The sequence below is a fragment of the Triturus cristatus genome, chromosome 5_1, assembly GCF_964204655.1.
Source record: "Triturus cristatus chromosome 5_1, aTriCri1.1, whole genome shotgun sequence".
Taxonomy (NCBI): Eukaryota; Metazoa; Chordata; class Amphibia; order Caudata; family Salamandridae; genus Triturus; species Triturus cristatus.
The window spans coordinates 520,366,211-520,378,408 of NC_140587.1; positions in this window are offsets into that span (position 1 = coordinate 520,366,211).

Sequence of the window (12,198 nt, forward strand, 5' to 3'; positions counted from 1 at the left end):
CTGGCAAAAGGTTTATTTTGCCAGGTCGAAATGGCACTTTAAAACTGCACACCCAGGCTTTGCAATAGCATGCCTGAGAGGTTTTTTAATGGCTTCTTAAGTCAGTGGCACAATGAGTGCTGCAAGCCCACTAGTAGCATTTAATTTACAGCCCTGGGTACATCTAGTACCACTTTACTAGAAACTTATCAGCAGATTGAATATGCCAATATTGCCATGTTTAGAGGAGTGAGCACAAGCAGTTTAGCACTGTTTAGCAGTGGTAAATCCTACCAAGTCCTAAGACCAGAAGAAATCAAGGTCAGTAAGAAGCATTGGAAATGCAATAGGTCTCGCATTTGCTTAAGTTAGAGCTATTGGTGTTGTAAATGACAATCTCTTTTATCCATGTGTTATAGAGTGTATGTGTTGTGTAGTGAAGTTCCCGGTTTCAGATTTACTTGTAGAGCTGTGTAGTGTTTGAAATAATAGTTCTTTTTCGCAGAGATCTTTATTGGTTCTTCCAACAAAAGTGTGTTACTGTCTCACTGCCCCAGACCGGCCTGCTGGTCTGCTGGCCTCAGGCTCCCAGCGACTGTCAGCTAATCTGTTTAATACTTGCTTACACTGCCAAGATGTGGCAGGATTTTTTTTAAGCCCCTAACAAGTTTAGTCTTATATGTAAAAAGGGGGTGCATACATAAACTCACTTATGCAATGTTTTTCTTATTTTCTTATTTACTTGTGTTTATGAAGCCCATAATTGTATTGCTTCATTAAATGTTTTCTCATACTGTATGCTACAGGATGTGGCTCATGGCTAGACTGCCAACTTTGGAGCTGGGAAACCAAGGTACGAGCCTCGGGGTTGACTCCACATCGTGTGAGTCTGCGCAAATCACGTAATCTTCCCACGCCTACCCAAAAAAAAAGCATTAGCAATGCAATAGGTCTCGCATTTATGAGAGTTTGAGCTATTGGCATTGTAAATGACAATGTCTTATTTATGTGCAGATAAATAAAAGGCAATTGCTTAAACTCTCGGAAATGCGAGACTTATTGCATTGCATGGACGCTCCTGCGTCCGTACTATAAAGATCATTTTTAAAAAACGTTATGAGAGAGTGTGTACAAAACTATTTAAGAAAATAGTGCTCGAAGTCTGTAATTGAAGCCTACCGAGTAACAACACATGCAACAGGGGGTGTCCTCATGGGAGGTTACAAAATGAGACAAGGGGGTACTAAGGAGGGACTACTAAGCCTATTGACCAATGAAAGGCCAGAGTTTACAGTGGACAATGACACAAGCCAATAAAAAATATGGGTGGAGCTTCAAGTCCATACCTGAATACAGCGTGCTTCGAAGAGCAGCACAGGCGCTGCCCAGGATCGACGTAAAAAAATCTCTGCTTTATTAGCATTATACAATATGGCCGGGTATACGGTATACAGGGAAGAGACGATTCTGCAGCTAGGATGGCTAGAATGTTCAGGCAGTGTTGGATAGTTGTCAGGGGCTATTCATTCATTACCTTTTAGAGGATAAATAACATTCTTTTCTGATACTAAAAAATGTGATAGGTGTCAGTTATTAAGGGCTTTTATGTTAAGCGCTACACATGGAACATTGTTTAATGTAATTGAGACCTAGTGTTAACTGGTCGTTTTTTCAGTGAACTTAGATGGTAGATTGACTTTGTGTGCGTGTGTATGTATGTGTGCGTGCCTGTGTGTTTATGTGTTTGTGTGTGGGTTTGTTTGTATGTGTGTGTGTGTGTGTGTGTGTGTGTGTGTGTGTGTCTTTCCCTGCATATCATAGGTTCACATCTTTGTTGGACAGCCTCTGCCTTTCATCCATTGGTGTCATTTTCCCTCTGACACGTCATTGGTTTCACACGAGTCTCACTGTGCAATTAGGCAGTACCTGCTGCGTCTGTTTGCCTCACGTCCCTACCACAGACCCTAGACTGAAGACACACAGCAGCAGTCAGTGCTGTGATGCTAAGTAGTCCGGCTGGCCGCTCAGTCCCAGCATGCCAACCTGGGTGCCAGTGACACTTCTTCAGTTTGTTGGCGCGATACACACATGGTTATTATCGGCGCTATGTATTTCAGGGAGGGAGGCGCTAGCTGCTTTCAGGTCACGGAGGTTGCGGACTGCCCTTATTTGGCAGGCCACTGCCTATCAGCCGAAACAAGATCAGGCAGTCATGTGTACAATTAAAGATACGACAACCTCTCTTAACCCATTCCTTTCCAAGGGGTCGAACTAGATGCCAAAGAGGTGTGGTGATAAGGCAGACCCCTGTAGCCTCCGCATTCAATCTTTAATCCCGAAGCCCTGAAAGGGATAAAGTGAGCCACCTGAGTCCTATTTTCCTTAAGAATGTAAACAGCAACAGCAAAATCTGCGAAATCAGGCCGGATTTCTTGTGCCGCCGGCTGCAGCAATGGTTCTCTCGCTGGCAGAAGAAATTCATGTTAGGGGAAAGACACCATATTGGAGCCTTTCTTTTTGTGAAAGAATGCAGGCTGGGTGCAAATGCGGCACTGTCAGTAGGTAACAATAGTCTCCGCAGCCCCCAAGCCCCGCGATGTGGGGCTGGGGCGAGCTCCAGGGGGTTCTCTCCGCACTGTGAACTAGCGGTGGGGCCCCTGGCCTTAAAGCTCCTGACTGATTCTGGAGCGCAAGGAGCCCCCGCCCTCCGTGAACTGTGCAGGCCCCCCCCTCAAGTTTCATTACTCCCCTGTGCACTGTATTTATGCATGCGACAGGCAGGTCTAGGCCCGTATCAAACTTCAAAGCAGGAGTCAGGGACGCCGCTCCCCCCCAGACTGTTGCAAAACAACAAACTGTCCCAAATGATAAAAAAAGTACTAATAAAAAAAAGGGGCGCTGACTAAGTATGAAGAACTCAAACAGGAAGTGAGGCAGAAGCCGTCAGTTCGGGCACAACTGTGTGAGCAGTGAGGGGTTATCTCCTGGATAGAGATTCCCGAATTTCAGCATAATTCGACGCCCCCTCCCTGCGCATCCTTTAAAAAAGCCTGACTTCCAGTACTCGTCAGTACCGATTGTGTAATCTCCCACTTACAAGCACACACTCTACACGGTCACATTCATATTTGGTACAGAAAGCAGAAAGAGAAGCGAAAGATTGCATCACCGACTACAAATGAGTAGAGAGAGACAGAGCAAAACACACATGGAGAGAAAGGTGACGAGACAACGAGAAAGAGTGGAGACAGAGAAGGAGATTGGTGAAAGGAACTAGCTGTCAACGGAGCATACTTGCCTTCAGCGCTCGCAGCTGGAACGACGAGTCCAGACACAGCACGCATGACAAGCAACAGATGACGAGTCCAGTCCGGGTGGGCGGGGCCTAAGGGAGACAGGGCGTTCACTAGCCCCACTTTAAACTTCAACCCGATGACAATAGATCTCACAGAGCGAGCAGCACATGCGCTGTATTGCTAGGCGAGACCTAAAAATGGAAGGGAAAGGCAAAATGTCTGGGAGAAGACAACCGTAAAGCTGACAGGTCTAATACTTATCTTATCCAGATCTCACCTGTACAGTTTGTGACATTGATCAGCAGGTTGTCTATTTTCTCAGTTATAGGTTTGATACCCTCCATAATTAATTGCTTCAGGAGTTAGATGGTAGAGGAGTTCCGTATCCCCATCAAGCATAGGTGCTTGGCCAGCAGGGACTTAAACCATTTTTTTCAAAGCTTTCTCTGATTGTTGGTTCAATTGGGTCTGGAGCACAGCATATTCCTTACAAATATTCAGAATTAAAGTATATAGGTCTCTCAATCACCTCTCCCCATGTTGAGTTCAAGTGTCAATGGCACTATATTTGGTTGAAAGAAGGAAGGGCAATAGGCCCCTCTAATCCATAATCCAAGTACATAGTGGCCCTCACATACTCACTATGGTCACATTCTACCAAAGATCTTTGTTTAGGACTGAATTGTTTCATGGTGGGGGCACAGCATTCACAAGGCTGAGATCCTAACTTCTGTAGCTGCTCCCTTCTGGCGCTCTAGTTTAGACTATATCTTTCAAGGAGCTGTTGTGCACATCTCTGCATATCTTCAGTGCATGCGGCAGCTCATCCATGTGATGACAAACTATCACATTGGTGGGTGCTACCTCCAAGAGCTGCTCCAGTCACTGGGGCCTACAACCCCACACCAGCAGCTGTCAAACATTGTCTCCAGTGCACCACAGCAGGCCACAGAGGACTAGAGTCAACCTACCACAGGTCACTACTGTCTGATCTCTTTGGAGGCCTCTGAGAGAGATTGTAGCCTGCAATGTGAATATGGAGAAATATCATTTATGCACACTGCTCTAGGGTGCTTTAAATGTATTTTTAATTTTGGATGTTACTGTTAACCACATTTTTAAATATTTGAGATTGTTAATTACACATTATAAAAGCAATATATTCTACTGAGGTTAAGCACATTAAAAGATGTGCTTCTACATATTTTAACAATAGAATGCACTATTTCTCATAAACCTTCATACAGCAACAGTATTTTGCATGCAGTGCCTATCATGAAAGCCAGATAGGAAACATTCCCTATGTTTGAGAAGGAATAAAATAGGAAGTTGTAGACAAAAAAAAACTAAAAATTGCAGATCAAAAAGTATCTGGCTATCATCAGCATATGTTTTGTATAGAGCCCTGTAGCACCTCTAACTAGTCAACTTTCTCCTCCAAATTCAGTTCTACCAACCTTCTATACCACTCCCTGGCAGTCATAAATATCTATATCTTTGACATATTTGTTCAATAAATTACCAAACTGCTTGGGATTGTCTGGTCTATTGGGTCTACTTGACAATCACAGGACTTGCCTTGCTGACCTCATGTGCAAGCCTATCAAAAGCTATATCCCTTCATGCTGCATTCATGTATGCACACTTGTGGCTTAGAGAAGGTCTGAGTGACGTTTCGGAATCACAATCTGTACTAATTGATGTTGAGCAGGATATCCTACTGTAGGGACCGGGATTCATTGTAAGTGATCCCACACCTCAAGGAAAGTGTGGAAATGTCACACTACTTTGCGAACTGCAAAATGATCTTACTTTGGAGGCCTAGAGTTTTCTTTCCACCACTGCTATGTATCTGGAAGTGGGAGGCGACGGTTTATGCTTCTGTGAATGTAGCTTGTGTGGTATGTAATGTCGACTACATTTGGTTTGGGAAGATCAACCCATTTGACAAGTCGCTGTTCTAGCTTACTCTCTTATTCTCTCCATTTTAGGTCTCAGCTAGACAGCACTTGCGCTGTCTCTTCGAGACATGTTGTATTCAATATGTGGGCTTCAGCCCACCCTTAGGCTTCCCATTTACTGGCTCCATTGTTGCTCTCCTATTCTTTCTCCCCATTTATCCATGGCATGCATTTTTCATGCTTCTTCTGCTTTTAACCCTTCAGGAGAACAGGGACTAAGTACTAAATCAATACACTGGTCACCATTTTAACATGTGCTTTACGAAATACTTTCTTCTTTCCCTAAGAGCAGTTCATAGCAGTGTTTGTGTCTTGCTCCAGCTCCTCTGTAATTTGGGGGCATATTATCAAGGACGGCATTGAAAATTATCGCTGGTTTAGCTGCAGAAAACTGCCACTAAAGCGTCGATAATGGGCTTGATAATATGCCCTGGAGGGATGTATGACGTTACAACGCACACTTTTACAACGCATGCACTTACAACGCATTTTTTACAATGCATAATCCATTACAACGCATGACATTACAACGCATGACACTACAACGCATTTTTAAAAAATACCTTTACAACGCATTTCCATTACAACGCATACTACCTTTACAACGCATACCATTACAACGCATAATATTAAATTACATTTAAGGTAAGTATTAGATAGTATAGGGGTAAAAGTTACTATTCTAACTCCAGGGGGTGCAACAGTAGGGTAAGTGTTGGATAGTATAGGGGTAAAAATTACTATTCTAACTCCAAGGGGTGCAACAGTGGGGTAAGTGTTGGATAGTATAGGGGTAAAAATTACTATTCTAACTCCAGGGGGTGCAACAGTAGGGTAAGTGTTGGATAGTATAGGGGTAAAAATTACTATTCTAACTCCAGGGGGTGCAACAGTAGGGTAAGTGTTGGATAGAATAGGGGTAAAAATTACTATTCTAACTCCAGGGGGTGCAACAGTAGGGTAAGTGTTGGATAGTATAGGGGTAAAAATTACTATTCTAACTTCAGGGGGTGCAACAGTAGGGTAAGTGTTGGATAGTATAGGGGTAAAAATTACTATTCTAACTCCAGGGGGTGCAACAGTAGGGTAAGTGTTGGATAGTATAGGGGTAAAAATTACTATTCTAACTCCAGGGGGTGCATCAGTAGGGTAAGTGTTGGATAGTATAGGGGTAAAAATTACTATTCTAACTCCAGGGGGTGCAACAGTAGGGTAAGTGTTGGATAGTATAGGGGTAAAAATTACTATTCTAACTCCAGGGGGTGCATCAGTAGGGTAAGTGTTGGATAGTATAGGGGTAAAAATTATTATTCTAACTCCAGGGGGTGCATCAGTAGGGTAAGTGTTGGATAGTATAGGGGTAAAAATTACTATTCTAACTCCAGGGGGTGCAACAGTAGGGTAAGTGTTGGATAGTATAGGGGTAAAAATTACTATTCTAACTCCAGGGGGTGCATCAGTAGGGTAAGTGTTGGATAGTATAGGGGTAAAAATTACTATTCTAACTCCAGGGGGTGCATCAGTAGGGGAAGTGTTGGATAGTATAGGGGTGAAAATTACTATTCTAACTCCAGGGGGTGCAACAGTAGGGTAAGTGTTGGATAGTGTAGTGTAATATTATGCGTTGTAATGGTATGCGTTGTAATGGTAGTATGCGTTGTAATGGAATGCGTTGTAAAGGTAGTTTTTAAAAATGCGTTGTAGTGTCATGCGTTGTAATGTCATGCGTTGTAATGGATTATGCGTTGTAAAAAATGCGTTGTAAAGGTAGTGCGTTGTAAAAGTTGCGTTGTAAAGGTTGTTCCCCGCCCTGGAGAATTCCAATAGAAGTCCATGTTCTGGTGTGAACATGGGCTTCTATTGGAATTCTCCAGGGCATATTATCAAGCCCATTATCGCCACTTTAGCTGCAGTTTTCTACTGCTAAAACTGCGATAATTTTAACGCCGTCCTTGATAATATGCCCCCTGGTCTGTAAACCTTACTTTTATTGCCTCACATTTTCTGTGCATTCAAAGATGGAGATCAGATGTCAGAAGCTCTTTTCTTTGTCTGACTTCAAAGTGAGTGTATTGTTTTTAGTTCATGCCCCGGGTTTGCTTTTGTCAATAATCATAGCAGCCCCACACAGTTAACAAGTCAAGGCTTGTTGTTCTACTCCCATTGTTATTACTCCCCATCTTTGATTCTTCCCGTCAAAGGTTTACTCTGTTGTTGCTTGTTTGTAGTGGCGTGGTATTGTTATGTGTGCTGTGAGCGCTGGAGCATGATTCTTTGTATTAAAGTACAGTGAGTGTTATTATCAGTTACTTGCATTTCTCTGGGAAAGATTGCATGTGACATTAACATGCATCAGGGAATTCCTAAAACAAGAAACGTACTGCAGAGCAAGGGATGCCTGTTTAATCTTATCTTCCTTGGTTGTAAATTCACTCCCAGAGACTCTGCCTCCTTTAATTTGTAACTCTAATCCTGCAACTTGTCATGAGCAAAGGTAAACAAGCAAGCATTGGGAAGGAATTTAAACACCCCCATTAGATCTTAGCATACTTAGCTGGATCGGAATTTAGCTAATGTTTATATCCCTTTCATCCCGTTCACAGGTTACTAATGGGGGGAAAGGGTGGTTTGCAAAGCCTCACATATAAGACCTTCCTAGCCTACACTTTGTTGAATTCATGTCCTAGACAATAACAGTGTTGCATGTAGACGGTGGCTAATTACAATCATCTCTGCACTGTGTTACTTATGCCAATTTGTTAATTCATGCAGCAAAACAGGTAAACATATACCACATTAACATTTTTCTGTATTTGACACCAATGAGCAGCTGTTTCTTTTCATGACAGTAATCCTGGCTGTTTATTTAACCCTGAAATCCTAGTGGGAGCTGACCCTGCTTGACTGGTACACAGTGTTTTATTTGTCTGGTGCTTTGGTATTTTGCGCTCGCCAATTACACTAATTTAAATTAGAGTGTCCATTGTTAGGTGTCGGCACTAGCAGCACATGTAAATAGCCTCTTTAATTCTCTTGTTATCTCGTCACATTTGCTGTGCACCATTTCTCCAGGATGCCCTGCTTTTCAGGAAAGTTGCCACTTGTTAGTTGCTTCTGTCCCTGTTGGAAAAGCTGGCAGACATACCGTATCCTTTAAACACTTTGGGCAACTGCATTTTTGGTTGTTTTTTATTACATTTACATGCATACTTTAAACTGTCAGTGTGAAAGTATGTCTGCGCCTGATGATTGCTTTTCTTATTTTTGATTGCTTGCATACTGTAACAAGAATTGATAAATGCAGGGAAATATGCTACAGCCAATAGAAATGGAGGAAAAGTAAGTGGCAAGCACAGGAACCAAGGAAAAGCCAGGAAAGGAAGGTGGTGGGATGTAAAATCCTTTTAAGTTTGTATTACAAACAATAGATTTCACAAGCACAGTTCAAGCGCTGTGCAGGCAAAATCTAAAAACGTTGTGCAACAGTATTTTTTATTTACGTTCACACACATACTTTAAGCTGTATGTGAGACTTTTATGTCTTTACCAGATCCACGTATTTTTCTAGGCTAAACATTACTTTTCTAAAATTTTCATTTTTGTGAGAACTTGTTTTGGATTGACACATGGTTGCATACTTTAAAGACTTCATGCAAATGATTTTTTTTTAAATGTATTGACATTCGCACTTCTTTCTGAGATGTGAAGTTTTGGGGCATAGCATTTGCAGGAGAACAAAATAATGTCATTTAAAAAAAACAAGTAATTGCAGGCCTTGTTGTTACAACATTCCACAGATTTATTTTACAACCGTTTCATTTATTTGGTGATGAGGGTGGTCTGACAGGTTAGTGTGTGGCCCTGTGATTTTTCGGGCTGTTTATGGGCCTGTTTAATAGTATGGCAGGAGGATTTTTAAAAAAAAAAAGATATTAAAACACTCATTGAGTGAAACAAGTACAAACTACCCTAATTTAATAGCTTGACACACTTTCAACTATCAAATTCAGTAAAGGGGGACAGTTTTATATTAGTGACCAGCATTATTTTGTGTGCCACTCCCAACCTGCCAATATTCAAACATTAACTAATTTAAAATATATTCCGCTGTTATAATTTGGAAACTTGAGCCTTGCTTTGTACATTATGCAAGTCTATGCAACACTTTCCACTAAAATGTTGACAGCCTGATGCTTCTTTGCCATTCTTAACAAGCCATGGATGAAAAACATTTCAGAGGGGTAATGCCTTTCAAATTTGAAGAATGTCTGCTCTTGTCCTCGTCCTGTTTTGTCCTTACGGTCAACCACTTCTTATTTTACCATTAGTCTAGAGAGGTGCTATGAGTTTTGCAAACAATGCCACAAAACACTAATCCATGCTGCACAATTCCACAACACATTTAAGCATCTCAGAATTCTATGTCACACATTTCAACAACACACACTTCCACTCCACATCATTCCACTCCATGCCACAGAATTATAATCCAATAAATTCAACTCCACATATTTCCACTCTGCTCCATGCCACATAATTTATAATCCAATAATTTCAACTCCACATATTTCCACTCTTCTCCATGCCACATAATTTCACTCCACACCATGCCACATAATTCCACACACCACACAATTCCACACCACACAATTCAATGCCACACAATTCCACACCACACAACATAATTACACTCAAAACCACATAATTCAATTCAACATAATTGCACTCTACTCATTACTACATAAATACACCCCATACACATCCACTCTATGCCACATAGCAACATTCCACATAAATGCATTCCACACCATGCCCACATATTTCCACTCAACATAATTCCACTCAACGCCACACAGTTCCATGCCACACACTTCAACTCCACAAAATTCCATTCCACACCATATAATTCCATATCAAACCACATAGTTCCACTCCACACCACAATTCCACAAGCTACCACATACATCCAATACAAATCACAGAATTACACATCAAGCACAAAATTCAACACCACAACACATAATTCCACTCCACTACATTCCACTCCACAACACAGAATACCACTCCACATAATAACACTTCATGACACACAATCCTACTGCACATAATTCCAGTACACTCAATATCACATCATTAATATCCACATAATTCCACTGCACACCATGCCACATAATTCCACAACACAAAACTCCACTCTACACCACACAATTCCACGCCACACAAATCGACAACAAGCAATCCCAGACCAAGCCACATGATTCCAATCCACACCACGTACATGTTCTCCATCCCGTAACACATAGCTAAAAGACATTACATTGACAACGCCTATAGCTCTTGAGCTGCCAAGACCAATTGGCTTTGCCAATGATTATTTATTCTCTAGCCACCTCTGGCAATTTGAGGCATCTTTAGGGTGGCCCAAAACGCTAAATGCAGAGATGGGTTTCTGAATTATTTACCGCATTCTATTTAGAGGCACTTCTAAAGAAAAGTAGTTTACTAAATAGTCTACCTATCTTTTTGGAATTTCTTCATTCACCAAATGGGAGGCCATCTATCTATTCTGTAGAATTGCCCGCACCGAGACTCTGCGTCACATGCAGACGAATGTAACAGTGAGACTCAGAAGGAGATGTGGAAAAATACAACGTTTGACAGAAAGCGAATACATAGAGAAGGAAAGGAAGCATGTTTTATTTCTGGCAAAGACAGCAAATTTCAACCAAATAAAACTTTTGTACCAACAAAAACCTTTAGCGATACCATAGGTACTCTTACCGAACTTAACAACTGAAGAGACGCAACAATTGAAAAAAACAACGTTATTTTAACACGTTGAGTATTGTTTATGCATAACAGCTATTTCTTTGAAATCACAACTAACACCTTAGGTTAACTCAAAACGCAAGGCCACGCTATATTTTTACTGATCAGTGTTTATTCTCTGAGCCAGTTTACCTCAGACTGCGAGAGAAATGGCTAAATCGGCTTTTCAAAGAAGATGTTTGGAATCCGTGAGAAATGCTTTTCTTCTCTGCAGCTTTTATTGAGTATTAAGGACCCATGGTGGCTGTATCACCTTCGTAGTCCCAGGCACTGATGAAAACATGCTGTCTGGCTCAGCGGAACATTCAATAACTATTAGCTTACAAGCAGAACAGCTTACTCTGCAGTTGTATTGTGTGACACAGAGCGTGGTGCTAGATCCCATAGTGCCAATATCGGCAACAGTTATCACAACACACATAAGTACATAAATAAAAACACACGACACTGAATGTAAGTGGAGAAATATTGCTGCAGGTTTATTAGCATAATAAATATGCAAACACGGTGGGTTATCTTACGGGCGATCCCAGGGCAGGCCAGCCCCAAGCCGCCTGCCCGTCTGATAAGCCTAGAGTCACCATGGCAACGCCAATTGGTGTATACCAAATGTTGGGAGGGTCCCCCCCTCCCATCCGTGGACCTCCAGTCCACATGCTTCACACGCCCCCCCGTGATGGGTGGGCGGAGCATACATGGCAGCCCCCGGTTGCTCAGACCCACAACCGCCTGTCGGTTAGCGGGGCGCCGTAGGTCTTCCAGTGGACACGCTAAAGATCCCTGGGTATCCTGGCTTAGCACCACACGGTGCTGCTGCATGCTATACCCCTTGGTATGTGCAGACCCTGGATCGCCCTGTAACTCCTCCTGCAACACAAAGTGAAAATTGTTAGAAAAACCTGCCCCCCCCTTTGTCCCTCCGGATGCCGGGTAAGCGGATGGGCGGGCAAGGCGAACGAGCGGACAAGAGGGCGAGGAGGGGGCGGGGACAGCATATGTACCCCCCTTTGCTCCTCCCCGCCGGAAGCAGCTACCTGTCTGGGGTCTCCCCTGGTCAAACCCAGGGACACGACCTCCCACCCCTGTGCCTTCCTGTGGCACTAAGGCGGCCGCCCTCAAGGGGGCGGGCCGCT